Source organism: Takifugu rubripes, chromosome 3 (genome assembly GCF_901000725.2).
Source record: "Takifugu rubripes chromosome 3, fTakRub1.2, whole genome shotgun sequence".
Lineage (NCBI taxonomy): Eukaryota > Metazoa > Chordata > Actinopteri > Tetraodontiformes > Tetraodontidae > Takifugu > Takifugu rubripes.
This window is the reverse complement of record NC_042287.1, coordinates 3396042-3411950: the sequence shown is the minus strand read 5'-3', so window position 1 is coordinate 3411950 and position 15909 is coordinate 3396042. Positions and strand designations below refer to the sequence as shown.

Sequence of the window (15909 nt, the reverse complement as noted above, 5' to 3'; positions counted from 1 at the left end):
CCAGGCATTAATTGCATTCAACAAGGGAAGCTGAATCCCAGGTTAAAACGGCGTCTACATGTAGGATAGAAAACCAGGCCTGGATCCAGCCCTCGAGGACTGGAGTTTCCCAGAATGGAGCTCCCATCTGCCCATGACAGCCTGGTCTGCACCAACAGATTCTGGATCGCTTTTAGTCCACAAAAATACTCCAACAGGCACGTGTGCACATCAGAACTCCAATTTGGCAACCATTGCAGCTTTTTATTAAAAAAAAAAAAAAAGTTGATTCGGTTATGCGGTGCGTATTTTTATTTTGCACATTACCTTGAACTTCTTCGTTTTTTACTTATTTCTGAGTTGGAGCTTCACACCTACATTTGACGCCGTAATCATTGTGAATCTGAGGACTGAAATCTTGAATCTTGAGCCGAGTAACATTTGGTTAAATTGCCGAGGCGATAACGATGGCGGGATCCAGGGCGCCATCATCCAGACCATATCGCTGATGGATCTGACTTTCGATTCTAGACGTTTGGGCCCTTGTTAGCTCCTATTTGACTCGAGGGCTAAAACCCCAATGTCCCATATTTATGTGGACATCGCATTCCAGGGCACAAGTGGTCTGTTGTCTGTGACCCAGAACACGAGGCTAAACTGAAACACACACACAAAAAAAAACCTTTGAAAATCCACAAATGGCTCCAAATCACTGCACCAAGGTGATTCCAAAGAGAGGAACCACAACAGATAAATAACTGGTTGGTAAATGATGGACCTGGCTGCTTCACCTCCATCTCACAGCAGAAAAACATGGAATAGTCTTTTTCCTTTATTTTCACCCTAAGAAAAATCAGTTACCTTTTCTGCTTCTTCCATCCAGAAAAGTGCACGGTGAGTTGCCTATTTCAAAAGACTTTATCAGGTATCGAGCTAATTTATGATTTCAGCCTCCTCTTTGCTTTCCGCTCTCTCCGGGGAGAGGAAGAGAACTAAAGAATTACTTTATTTCCCACTCACCACATGCCGCCGTTTCAATTCCGGGAGTTCTTCCCGCACTTTATCTATCTGAACTGCTTTATTGGCAAAAGGAAAACACAAATATTTTTGGTGAAGAGAAACTGCAGGAAGGGTGCTGATGGTCTTCTGGCTGTCCTGGTGTGTGTGCAGGGACATTCGGGGAGAAAATAGGAGATGTTTAGAACGCGTGCCGTCATGCTTTCTTGTGCCATATGAGATTAAAGCTTACGCGGGCCAAACACATTAGTTGCCGTTATTTTTCTTGCCAGAGAGGGTCCTGTGGAGTATCCAAAGCATCGGTTTGGCAAGTGGGGACGCAATCCACTAAGAAAAGTACTGAGCTGTTACTGAGCTGGAAAAGCGACTGAAATTTCAATCAAATAACCACTTGGTTAAAAATGGATCCATTCAACATGTGTATATACTAGTGCTTTATTTATTTAGGCATTCCAAAACCCATTCCAGGACCCTGACTGGGAAACTGAACTTGTTAACTAGTCTTTTAACCTGTCTGGTCAGGGTCATGGACGGAGCTGAGGCCATCCCAGGATTTCCCAGGCGCTAACCCACGACACTGCTGTGCTGCTGTGATATATGCGTAGTTTGTAATAACCTCTCGTCATGACTGAATAACTTCCAATTTCATCCACCTGAAAGTGAGGCGATGGTGGTAAAAGACACCTGTTGCCAGCTGAGTCTCCGACCACGTCTGTCCGTTTCCATGAAGCCAGATGCAAGGCTATTTTTAAAAAAGTAGTAAAACTACAGTAATAAAGCTACTGAAAAATACGCTGTCGTGTGTCAGCGAAACAAGTGGGCAGGTGGAAAATCACATGGCAGCGACAGTGCGCTCACATATCCTGATGGAAAAAGCCTGGTTTTAGAGACATTTATCAATATTTCTGGACAGTTTTAAAATGGTATTATAAAATGTTGATGTACAGTAATGCAGTAACCATCCAACTACACAAAAATATAAATAAGAACATTTTCTATATGTATTTAGAGTTTATTTGGAGAACATTTGAATTGGTTGACCCATTAATGAGCGATTCAAGGAGGGAACATCCCTGTCACGTCGACCAAGAAGGCACTGTCAGACTATTTTAACCCAATCATGGAGGGAGGTGTTCTCTGTGTCTTTGACATTATCCTCCACGTATTTGGAGGTGATACATGCTGTTTCAGAGAGCTACACGATGTTGCCCCTCAGGTTGTTGCTTTGACTCCAGCCAGGAAGATGTGTAAGCCGTTAGCTAACTGCCCTGTTGATTCATTCTTGTTGTTTGCTTCCACACTGCTGGGTTGGGAGGATTTCTGCTTTCTGCTCTCCCACAATCAGGATAGAGAGGTGAGATTTGGACTTTCAACTCCCAGTTCAGTGCGATTCTTCTGCCACAAATCCCAGGATGGGAATGGGAATGAAGGCCACAGAGGTCTCAGCGGTACCTTCTCTCGCTCTCTCTGAGCATCATGTTGAACATATGTGTCTCCAGGACGGCTGAGGACAGAAGGTCTGTTGGGTCCTCCTGAGGTTTAATCATGTCTGCCTGTCTGGGCCAGCCAAATGTGTGTCTCCTCTCATGCTGCTATAGCCGCCTGCGTCCTGGGCATGCTTTTAAATGACCCTCCCTGCTGATTGGACATTTAAGAGGGTTGATGAGACAGCTTTGTAAACAGTGCATTAGCCTATCTGCTACCTGGGGCTAGTCGCATAAACACTGGCTATAAAAGCTGTTACAATGGCATGTTCAGGCCGCACAATGAGCTGGAATGATTAATCACATTGATAGAGTTTTTACACAGAAATTTAAAGTCTTGAAGTTTTATACACTTTATATACACTTTATTGTGTTCTAAGCCTCAGTGTGGCTTCAGGCCGGTGTGATTGTTGGGGTAAAGACATGCGAACGGTACAGTGTCGTTGGAGCCTTGTCCTCGTCCAGCCGTGCTCGTGCACATTGATGTCCACGCCCGCATGGATGCCCGTCCTAATGCTACTTGAGACGGTTCGGATTAGGCGACTCCTCCGTTGTGGCGGCGCTGAGATATTGCACTGATAAATGAAGTGGCTCTGTCATTTGTGGAGTATAAATGGAACGAACCCAGGAATAGAGAGCTCTTTCATCTTTTCTGATAAGACTGTCCTGATTACATCTAAATGTAGAGCAACATTTAGAGGACTATCAATCAAGCAGAGCCATGAAAGAAAAGGGGTGGGACTGGAGGAATTATGATCCCGAATGGCCTCCCTCCATTTAATATCCTGCGACGGTGTGCATTACCCTTCATCAGCAGCTCCATCAAACTGGAGAATGGCTACGACTGCTGGCTCCACCAGCCGCAGACTGAGATCGAGCCAACGCCGTGCTTTTATAGTGTTTTCATCTCACTTCCTGCCTCTGCAACGCTGCCTTTGCATCCCTGCCTCCTCTCTTTTTGGCCTTTAATTTCCACTCTATCAGATTACATTTAGCTTTTTATTCTTCTGAGCCCCATCTGCCTCTCTGGCCCGCGGGGCGAGTCTTTAAAGCTGTAAGTCTTTTTCAGTGTTCCCTCTCTGCTAAGCACTGTAACTGGGGTCAGTCAGGCTTCAAACCAATATTGTGTTTGAGGCTCCTCGCGCAAAGCAGAGGGCTGGTTTGTGGTGCCTCGTGATGTGTTTACCACAGCTCTGCTCTACAGTCTTTGAAAATAATGCTTTTGTGTGTCCAATAAGGATATTTTCTGCCTATCAGGACACGACAGAGCCGTGAACGATTATGTTTTCTCTCATGGACAATGAAGTTAGGCCCAATTTAAATTGTCTTCAGACATCCATCAGATGCCTCATTAAGATCTTCTGCTGGTCAGTGCTGTCATTACTACACACCGACTGGCATTCACAGAATGCCACTGCACTGTAAGTCACCTATCATGCATTTGTGAGTGTATACGCAGCAGATAAAATGTCCTTTATCATTGGCTTTACAGTGTATCTTCATTTATCACCAGGGTAACTAATGGTTGAGATGATGGATTGCAGTAATACAGTGTCCATCACTAAGTCCTTAAGAATTCTCACTGTATATTGTGCTGCTAACTCATCTCATTTATCTTTCCTGTCCTAATGCCCCGCTGGGTGATGCACAGCACAAATTCCAGGACCAGGGCCACTCACTGTGTCATCCCTAATAAGGACTTGCTATTGGTTTTGATGGAAGAAAAAAAAAAAAAGGCAGAAAGTCTCAATTCTCGTGCTGGATTACATCAAATATTTTGGCATCCCGCAGTCCGACGCCTCATGACAGCACGAAAGGACCGCAGGAAATCAGATTCCATCACAGAGCATCACATCTCCGGCACTTTATACATGCAGGCGTGTGCAATATTGATCCACCCTGAGGGAATGGCTTTATTTGAGGGATCTGAGGATATGGCCACTGCTCTGCTAGAGGATCACAGCTCTACACAACAGCGTTAGGGTCGCATCTGCTTAACAGTGTTCAGCAGCTGGAAAAATTGCCCCCTTCCACTTATCTTTCGGGTCAAGTCACGGTGGCGGCATTCTAAGCAGGCGGTATTTTCCTCCCCCAGCAGTTGTTTCTGGCTGCTCCTCTGAGAATTTGGACTTTAATGAGGTCCACTAAAACCTACCATCCAGGTCTAACGTGTGGTTTCATACAAACAGAGTGATACCCCAGAGGTACCCTAATCAGATGTTTCATGGAGACACCGAAGGAGCATTTCTCTTGCTTAGTTTTATCAGGATGGCTGATCTCCACCCCCAACCACAAGGAAAAGCTCAGACCCCTTATGGAGGTAACGACCGTAGGCTCATCGCCTCTGGGCATCCATGTTACCCTTCATGTTTTCACATAATCAGCAAACCACTTACGTATCTGCTAAACTACATTTACGGTACATCCGTTTCTGTTTTTCCTCCACGTTCTGTCCTTCCCCGACCCCAACTCCTCCTGAGCATCAGCAGATCAGCCTGGTCCTGCTCACGGTTTCTTCCTGTTCAAAGTTCATTTCTGGGGCATTTTTGCTTATTATAGACGCTGCATGAATTAAATGGATGACTGTGGGGACTCTACCTATTAGACTAGCCATTATTTAAGATGGGGGTTTCCAATTCAGCAATCATGATCAGGCGGTCAATCCCAGGGGCATTGTGGGTAGATTCTTTGATGTGCGAAAGATGACATTAGCCAATGATCCAGGCAGCCAGTCTTTTTAATACAAGGGTGACTAAAGACGCATGTGACATGTCTGTGTTTTACTGTGTACTTCCTGTTTTAGTTTGGCAGTTCGGTTTCCTGGTTGTGTGTTGTTAGTTTTACTTAGGTTTTACTAAGTAGTTTATGATTTTCACCCCTGTCTCATTACCTTCCCGTCCTTGGACCTATTTAAGCCCCGCCTCTGTTCACGTCCATGCCAGGTGGTCCTTGCAGCTGTTGTGTGCAAGTGTGTTTGTGGTTTTTTGTTCCTTGATTGTAGTTTGTTTATGACTGTTTGGTACCTTTTGACTTTTGCCTGCTCCCTCGCCTGATTTTCCCCTTGTCTGTGACCTTTTGCCTCCACCTTGATTAAAGAGCTTGTTTTGATACCTCCATTTGTCTTCCTTTTGCTGTTGGATCCACGCTCCTGGGCCCTTTTACAGCAGGCTACCATGGAAACTCTAACGCATAATTGCCTGGTTAGTCTTCCCATTGATTTTTTTTCCTAAGGAATTAGTTTAAAGTGAAAGTGGAAGCTGGGCTGAGTAGGAAACCCAAAATCTATCATTAATGGGATGACTTTTTCTTTCTTTGCACTAGTCAGATCCAGCAATGGAGCATTGCTATTGTGATAGAGAAATGTGTAGCATCACTTTTGGACTGTTCGGAATTATATTATAATTATTAATTACTTTCCTCCAAAAAGACCTGAAAGAAACTATTAGAATCGGTTAAATATATCTCCAATCTACCCCACCTCTGCTTCCTATATTGTTTGACATTAAATAAATAAATTTGACATTAAATTAATTATATGGTGCTAAGGTTTGTCCTCACTTCTGGCCCACAGTCACAATGACATAATTCACTGTGAAATATGAACTCCAGCTCGCTTAAACTGGCAGCTTAAGGTCATCAGTAGAACGCCAAGGAGAAAAAGGACAATAGCTGTGCAGTCAACAGGCTCTGGACGAGTGCACGCTCCATGAATCAGTCCTGTGGGGGCTGCAGAGGGTGGAAGGAGAGTCAAGCAACAAAAATGCTTTTTTTTCCCGATCCAGCAGTAGGAAAACTGTCATCCTGATGCACAAACATAACTTGGCCTTGAAGGGAAATGTTTGGATTTGTCCATCTAATACCATGTACAGATGGCGCGTTCTCACTTCCGCCCGTCAGCAGGATGCGTGGAATATTTGCATTAAAGCGGCTCCGTTCTTGCTGCCGCTGCAATCATCCCCAGTTGCTAAATGTGTTTGCAACAAAAGCTATGCAAATGCAATTTCCCAACACAAAACGGTGATGATAGACGAGGCAGCGAGTGTGTCTGTTTCACACAATCCTTTAGATTAAACCCACAGTTATCAGACAGTCAAACAAACAGTTTAAAGTGGAAAAAAACGACTAATAGAAAATTCTTGTTTGGTGTATTCAGGTTGATTGATGTTTCTTTTTCTGCAGTTTCCAAATCAGTAAAGTGCCCCTCAGGTGTCCCTGCGTTAGGGTTAAAATAAATTCCTCGTCTCCTTGACCTCGTCTGCTTTGATGGAAGCAATTATGAATGAAGCACACGCACACAGCAGAAGGTTCTGGGCTTTAATGCCACCATTCGGCAGTAGTCATGACTTTTCTCCAGGTTCTCCACTTTCTTCCCATAATCCAAAAGCTGAGATGGACTGGCGAGCTCCCGGGGTGGATTCCTGGTTCCTGGCTCTTTACGTCGGTGGCTGGATGATCAGTTACATGAACAACATCACACAATGGCTCGATAACGACGTCGGGAAAGAAAGGAGATTAAAATTCTCTCAATCACGTCTATAATTGCAGTGAAATTGTTACTCTGCTTGGGTTGGGGGCTTCTGCAGCTCCAGTCGTCCCAGAGGACACGTCCATGTTGAAGTAGCTTGGCTCTGGATGGATAATGTCCACACGTAGGTGTCCAGCAGAGTGGCGCAGCGGAAGCGTGCTGGGCCCATAACCCAGAGGTCGATGGATCGAAACCATCCTCTGCTATCAGCTTTTGGCTGCTGCCCTTCACTTTAGACAACTCATTGTTTCAACCTCATCATAACTATTCGGAGCCCCCCTGTATGCTTATATTCATTTACTGGATTGGCAGAGTTTATTGTCTATGTCTGTCCTGTTGAATGTAGCATTGATTGTCGCACTGTCCTGTTTTCCTCTACCGGTTCATATCAAGAGGCACAATTGTGGCACAGGCAAAATCATGTAGAACATGTAGTATCTGACCCGTTCTATGCAGGCTTTACATCTGTAAGGCCGTAATGTGTTTAACAGCCAGCCTAAGCACCATATTAGGACATGCTCCACATGTGTGTCCTGTGTCTTCCTCCTTTATGTAAAAGGAGCTCCTAAAAGATGACACTGGAGCCTGTGGGCCCCTGGTTGTTCCCCATATGAGGATGTGTAGCATGAAGCATCTTCACCATTCCCTTTTTTGGTAATGACTGAACGCTATACCATTGGGTTGGCCATATTGTATAGCGTGAGGTCATCAGTAAAGAATGTGTTTACTTGACTGTATAAGAAGGAGGTGACGATGAAGACACCTCGGGGTTCTTCACCATCGGGACCGCGAAACCTCCCTCGGGCATACTGCAGCGTCCGATTGATACCTGACTGTTCTCTCCAATAAACATCTTTGATAACCAAGTCGGTGTCTGCGAAGATTCCTTCCTCATCAACACATCTCGGCTACCACCAGGAGAAGATTCACAACAAACACTTATTACATTCAGAGTTTTTCCACCTTTTATATGTTGGTGGTTTTCTTCACTGGACCTTTAAAGGTCCCTTCTTCCATTGAAGAGCAGTAAACACATTACTTTTATAACATCTGACTGTTTGGCCGGATCAGCACAGCCTTTGTTAAATTAAAATCACTTTATTGATCAGGGTCAATTCAGCCCCAACAACACAAAAAGCCCCCCGGCCAGATGGTACAATTCCACAAACAACTGTCCTTAATTCACAAACCCATCACATGAGCTCCACTGGGGACACTGGTCTGATTCAGCTGCCACGGCGAGATCCACCACAAGTTAACATTCTTGGATTTAGGGTCTTGTTTTTACTCTAATTGAATAATTATGAGTCCACAAAGCACAATTAGGGAATCACACGGGTTTATCTCTAAACACGCTAAAGAAAAAACACTGTTTCTGAAAAGTTCTAAACCAGTGCTGGTTTCATCATTTGTCCAGTCAGAGTTTGGGATCTTCTCCTCCTGTCCAGTGATTCGCTCAATTATTTTGGTAATCCTCATTTTCTTCCACAATAACAATTAAATGCTGTACTTGTCATCATAAAACCTAAGGATCAAGGTCAAATCGATTCCCCTGAGATACTGAAATGTCTCGGTCATGAATTATGAATCCGACTCCTACCTATGAAGTGACAGGGAGCGAGAAATCATGATGAAAGATTTTAAAGGAAACAAAGAAAAGCAGCGTCACTCGTGTTTTAAGACGGGGGTCAGAAGATGGTCACAGTGAATCCACAAGCAACGGCGAGCAGAAGTCTAGATCACACGTGTCGGCCTTATCGCACGCAATGGTTTGGAGATAAGGCTGCTAGTCGAGGGTACGTTGCTCAGGTTCTCCTTGGAAGCTGCTGAAATCACACAACAGACGGTGGCAATACTAGAACTAAAGACCAACAGATGCTCTCTTATTGCATCTTTATTTGATTGCCTTTTTCTGGATGGATGGATGGATGGATGGATGACGGATGGATGGATGACGGACGGACGGGTGGATGGATGGATGGATGAATGTCTGGATGGATGGATGGACGGACAGACGGATGGATGGATGATGATGGATGGATGGGTGGATGGATGGATGGACGGACGGACGGATGATGGGTGGACGGACGGACGGACGGATGGATGGATGACGGGTGGGTGGGTGGATGGACGGACGGACGGATGATGGGTGGACGGACGGACGGACGGACGGATGGATGGATGGATGATGATGGATGGGTGGATGGATGGACGGACGGGCGGACGGATGATGGGTGGATGGATGGATGGATGACAGACGGATGGGTGGATGGATGGACGGACGGATGATGGGTGGATGGATGGATGGATGGATGGATGGATGGACGGACGGTTGGATGGATGATGGATGGATGGATGGATGGATGGATCCATCCTCCACCCGTTGAGACAACCTATCTAAATGGGTTCAGTCAACAGTCATTAAACCACATGAGGAATCAAATGTCGAGACTTTGCTCATCAGACGACGGTCCCTTCTCCTTCCATTATTTGGGCTAACGCTAGCCTAAGCCCTCTGAGATTGATATTGATCATCTGACTGGGTTTAATGGGAAACCAGCATCTCCGCCAGACAAGCCAAACACAACACAGATGCCCGACACACTTGAATTGTTTGACATTTGCAATCAGCACCTTGAATTATTTAGAAATCTATCATGGGCCCATTTTAAGCACATTGCTGAGCCTCGTTTCAGCCGTGAGAAACGTACAGATAAATGGAACCAACCATATGGTCACCTCAAGAGTTTGTGCGCACTAATCTGTCCTTAAACAAATCTAATTTTGCACAATATTATGTAAAACTAATATGTCAAATCCATCCAAAAAAAGGTCTTTTGTTGAATTTGAATTCTCCTGTCATGGAGCCACCTTGAAAACTGGTCTTAGAACCTGCTGAGGAATTCAAGAGAGAAATATTTATTTACATGAAGATTGAGAACCAAGGTCGTTTCTCCCACGCTTCCGTCCCCGCGAGTCTGTTACAGCGTTTAGTCGGTAGCTGGACAATCTTCGGCTCAGACAATTATTACCTTTAAGGGCCTAACCGGGTTCCTGGAAAACACTGACAACAAACAGCTCTATGAAGAGGAAACAAAGAGGAGATGCATACAGAAGCCGGCCGCCAAAGGAGAACACTAAAGAGTCTCACGGCACTTTCTTAGAGTAAAAATAACCCCCTTTGTGTTATGTTAGAAGCGAGAGAGCTCAACGGACTATAATGAAGTCGGAGAAGCGTGAAATCTATAGCGGAAGTTCCACAGAGCACCGCCGACTCCACCACCTTTTAGAAATTAACAGGAAAAGAAAAACATTTTCAGGAAATGTCACAGCCGACATTAAGGATCCGCAGAAACTTTTTTTTTTAAACAGCCGAGTCATCTCAGCGGGTCGCTCCCTCTTGAACGGCTCCATTCTCTGGTCACTGTCACCACGCTTCGCTCCTCCTTGTTAACCTAAACTCGCTCTCTGACGGCGCCTTAATGGGGGTTCTCCACTGTGACCAGGGCTGATTTCATAGTTCTGTCATCCTGCGTTACACCTTTTCTAATGACTCTCTCCTGTACTGTAGTTTCTGGAGGCGTGTCTGTGGCTGTGGAGCTGCTGGTACCAGTGAAATAAAGCACGCCAGGTAGCCAAGCTGGCGGCTTTTGACTCACAGGACTTGGGTGGATTCCCCAGTCACCTGTGGTATTGATATGAATTTGTTAGAAGGCTACATTCCTTTTATTTAATCAGCAGGAGGGTCCCCCTACATGAGCCTGGTCCTACTCGAGGTTTCTTCCTGTTAAGGGGAGTTTTTCCTTGCCACTGTTGCTTGTTGGGGGTCAGGCCCTGGGATTCTGGAAAGAGCCTAGAAACAATTTTGATTGTAACAGACACTATATACCGTATTTCATGACCGTAAGGCGCACTGTATTAAAAGGCGCAGTCTCAGTTATGGGTGCTATTTCTGTATTTAAAACATACATAAGGCACACCATATAATTAGGTGCATTCTGAAACATACAGTAAAAAATTACAACGGAAGTAAAACAGTGAGTTTCGACACATTTATTGAACAAAATATTCATTCTTCCGCCACAAAACCATCAAAGTTTTCATCTTCTGTATCTGAATTAAACAGCTGCACGATTTCAATGTCCAACATCCTGAATTCCTCTTCTTCATCATCTGAATCGGATTCGGTGAGTCCAGCGTTGATTCTGTGAAAGCTCTTCCAATACATGAAGACGGCATCATAGCCCATGTGTCTATCGCCACCGTGGGACCACTTTGTGGGTCAAAGGGATGTCAAAAGTCAGAGGGATCTCATCCATGTTGGTGATGTGGCTGGGCGCAGCAGTAGGTGCGGAAGATGGCCACCCTCTCCTGGTAGTCCGCGGGCAGCCGCTCCGCAACAGTTGTCCTTGCGCGTATGGAGAGATGCCGCCTCCTCATAAAGCGAAAACACTAAGATTGCTCGATTGCCATTTTCAGCCGCATATTCGATGGCCTGCAGTTTAAAGTAAGCCTCATTCATATCCTTATGCCGCTGATAGATTGGTGGAGTGTTTACCGTAGTGCACCCACCAAAGGCGCACAGCAGATTTTGGAACTCAGTCCACACACAAGGCGCACCATATTATAAGGTGCACCGTTGATTTTTGAGAAAATCTCAGTGTTTTAGGTGCGCCTTATAGTCGTGAAAATACGGTAAATGAATAAATTGAATTTAATTGAAAAGACCACATCGCTGTGTTGTCATTTAATAGTAAAGAAATGCCAATAAAAAAATCATTTTTCCTCCCTATTTTAGCAATTGCTAACAAATAGAGACAAGTGCTTTCGAGATATGAAGCCCATTCTCACAAGAGAAATATGTGACGCAAATGACCGTTTGAGTTCAAAGATTTCGAGGTTGGTCACACAAAGGTCAAAGGTCAGGCCGCACTGCGAAAACAAATTATGTTTAACTGGGCATATGTGGCAAATTCAGGGCCTAATTACGGGAAAATGTCACACAAATTAAAAGGATGAAATTGGGGAAAGCGTTGACATTTTATACGTGCAAAGGTCAAAGGTCGGCTTTGTCGCCTCGTCGTAACGATTAATAAAAAAAGACTTTTGGCCGCCGTCCAACACTGGAACTTACGAACAGCAGAGATGTTGCCCCGTTTCTGTTAAGCAGGGTTATAAATATGCATCAGTATATTTTGGAAAAAATTTAAATTGAGGGAATCTTCTTATAGGTCTTGTAGATGTAGCAAAATACATGTTAAATATACTTAAAAACCCCAAGAAAAATGTAGTAGTCACATTCCATTACTGACATAAGTTTGGGACTTTAACTAACTCTGTACATTTTAGCTGTTAGCATCAGTTAAATGTCTCTCTGCCCTCTCTCTCCCCTTTAAAGTCGTATCGATATTGAGTAAACATTCGCAGCACACCAGCGATCCCGTGGAGCCTGAACATGACGGGTCACCTCGGGGGCACGTGGCTCATCTTCAGGCTAAATGAAACGGCCTCAGGAGACGTCGGCTCCTCTCTTTCCCACCTTCCCGTCCTGACTTCTCAGCACGAGGTGCCGATTTAATCATCAGATGGACCGGCTGCCGGCAGCATTCCTGACTTTGTCTCCTGTCAACACGATTCTCTGCCCGGTGCACCTTCTTTGCCTGGCGCCGCACGCTAGACGCATCACTTCGATATCTCTCGGTCCCCAGCAGATACCCATCTAAAGGGCAGCGCCGTGAACCGGGGGTTAATCAATTTTATCTGACTTTAATTTATGCAGGGTAAATAATGAACTAGCTTCCCTTTATTAAACATTAACAGAAAAATCATTAGAGTGTGTGTGGGGGGGGGGGGCTCCAGGCCAGGATTTGCTTTGGAATCTACACACTTCGCATGTGATTAGAGGGTGGCTTCAAAGGTGGGCTCAAGGCAGACACCCAGTTTAGAAAAAAGGACATATTCAGCAAAGGCATTTGTCCCTGATCTTATTTTTTGGCCAACTGTTCAGGAATTTTCGCTCATAGCTGTGAAACTCTGAAGGGCAATAAGCAAAATTAGCATAACTGCTGTTGACAGCAGAGATCTCTCCTGTTTCTGACGGTACCAAATAACAATAACAGGTCAGATCTAATTAATTAGCTATTCTATGTCTTATCAAGATTCTCAGCAGCTAAAGGGAGCATCAAACTCCTTAGGTTTCTTATTTAACCTTCCATTTCCACTGTTTATTTCCCAAACCTGCCTATCTGCATAATCCTCGTGCTGTAAAACATTTTGCTTAAGCTGAGTGAATTTTTGATCAAACGCTTATTCAGCCGCACGGCAAGTTTCTGTTGGGCTTGAAAAATATGGCCGCAGGCGCCGCCGCTGTTTGCCATATTGACAGAGTGGGGGGGCAACAGTCAAAGAGAAAAGAGAGGTATGGGCAGGAAGCGGGATGAAAACAAAGGAACATATGCAGTGGCAGGACTTCAGATTGGTTGCTTGGGTTGATCTGACTCATGTGGCCTTGGTCCTCAGATATAATTTAGCATTCTGACTCTTCTGAAATGGCCCTCTGCTCCCTGCGGAATTGGATTTCTCTGTTATATCAGCACAGAGGTTGGAAGTGTGTTCCCATAAGTCAAGTTGTTGGCGACACTGCACGTATGGGCCCCTCAGAAATAAGAAATTTCCACACACTGGCTGGATTGTATTATTCATATTTTGAGCGGGGCCTTCCGCTGATAAGCTAACAGATTGTGCCCATGGACTCTATTCTTAGCAAAAAGAGACTTTTTTTCCCTCCATCTCTTCTTTTTCTTCTAGCTACTTAAGATGCGAGACAGGACTCACTAGTAGTTTGACAGCTGGCCGACGTCTGCTGCCTTTAAAGCGCTGCGCTAGTAACAACAGTGTTCAGTTCAATCACCAAACAATAATGGAAAATCCTGCTTGAGGTTCAAATACAGCTTTTGGCGTCTCACTGTTCTTTCACATCCTTTTAGTTTGGGTCTTTTCAATGACTGTGGTTACGCTAGCTGCGGGGTCCATGCTATCAGAGAACATCTGAAATACACAGCTAGCTTAAAACAACACAACGCTTTATGGGATGTTGCCTAGAGTGGAGCGGCTGACGATTTTCAAAGCAATTGGATAAAACCCTCAGTGTGGAACGTGTCAAGGTTAAAAGTCTCTGTCCAGCACTCCAGGAATCTGAAAAAGTTTTATTGGTGATGAAACACATTAATCAGATTAATCGCAAGGTTTCTGTGGATTCATTTCAGTTGATCGTGATTAAATATCATACATTTATAATCTATATTAATCACATTTCCTTTTACATGAGAAAGCGGACCAAGAAAGACGTGAGGGTGGTTTATCAAAAGCTCGTTGACACGTTAGCTGAAGAGCTAGCAGAATCCCTGCCGAACGTCTGCTTCTCGCTGATGTTGTATTTTCAGCTTGAAGTCCTTTGGTGAAAAGAAAACACCTTTTTGCAACATCTGCATTATATTTTAGGCCCTTTGACTGTTCCTGGAATTTTCTTGTACATCAAAAGGGCTGACGTGCTATTTAATGTCCATCTTTATCAGTTGCTTCTGCAGCCTGCCCGTCACTACCGGATCAACTGCCTTTTTGCCCATGCATGGTGGTAACTTGACTTGGATAAACTGCGAAACAAAGCATTAACGTGTTGACTTTGACAGCCCCATTGACAGGAACAGTAGAGATGACATTAGCTGAGCTTAGAGGTGAAAAGCCTTTTTTGTTGTTGGTTTTTAATGTTCAAGACACCTGTATTGTCTCCATAGATGAGCCATTTTTACAATGTATTCAGGGGCAGTCAGCTAGCGGATCAAGGCGAGATCCCGCGACTTGTGACAACAACGAAATCCTGCTGAAACCATGCACCTTTAAGAACCACGCAGCCAGAGTTTGTTCTTCAGAAGCGAGCTGCCTCGGGCGAAGCAGAGCGCTGCCAAATCAGGTGAAAACCAGCTATCTTAAAAGTGTGTATCATCTGGCAGCATCTACTGGTAAGAATGTGAAATGCACACATTAAATAAATGTCCCCTGGCTTTGCATGTTGAGGTTATTTAGAATGATTAAAAAATAAGCACCTCTTGGTATGAGATGTTCTATTTTTCTGTGCTAAATCTTCAAAATCTTGCTGACCTGAGCAAAAAAAACAACACGTACAAAATGCTAACCCTGAGCTACACCGTGACGGCATCTGTAGGGACCAACCAACAGTCATCCTCTGGCAGCAGCAGATAAGTGATTCGGGCTCCTGGAGCCGCGAGTCTTGGCGGTTATTACAAGCCTGATATTAAGTTCGAAATTCACTCGGACAAGTGAGCAAAGAGAGGCGGCACCGAGACATCTGCGCTACACGCGGAGCGGGGCAAACATCCAGATCAATGACAGCGTCGGCCGCTGGGCAGCGAGCCAAACGGGTCACAGCCTGGTGACAAGAGTGGCGCTCGGTCCCCGCGTCTCAACTCGCTGTCTTCCTGACGAACATTTTCTTGACCTGCTTCATCAGAGATGTGCCACCGCAGCGCCAGAGTGATGAATAGGTCTGGTTACACGCCAGAACGGGCCGTCCCCCCCTCCAACACTCCGACAGACCGGATCGGGTCAGATCCACCTACCGACCCAGACAGAGAGGCTGCTTGTCCAAACTGAATTGTGACTATTGTGTTTTGGGGGTTTTAGATTGTGTGTTTGAATGAATCTTTCAGAAATTTGCTCAACAAGAACAGCATTAAATCATCAGCAACAACCAGGACATTAGGGCAACAAATGCGACAGACGCCATAAGAAAAAACGCACAAAACAAATTGTTCCACAACTGGAAAAGTCATCGGTGTCTTCTGAGACAAGCACCACGCTGTAGATTGGAAAATCGTTAGCGGATTC

At 44.9% G+C, this 15909-nt stretch overlaps 1 non-coding gene across 1 annotated transcript; it reads left to right on the top strand.

Moving 5' to 3' along the window:
- Positions 1-7139: 7139 nt before the first annotated feature.
- Positions 7140-7211, top strand: trnam-cau (transfer RNA methionine (anticodon CAU)). The gene has a single exon. It is a non-coding gene; the product is annotated as a tRNA-Met (tRNA).
- The last annotated feature ends 8698 nt before the right edge of the window (positions 7212-15909 follow it).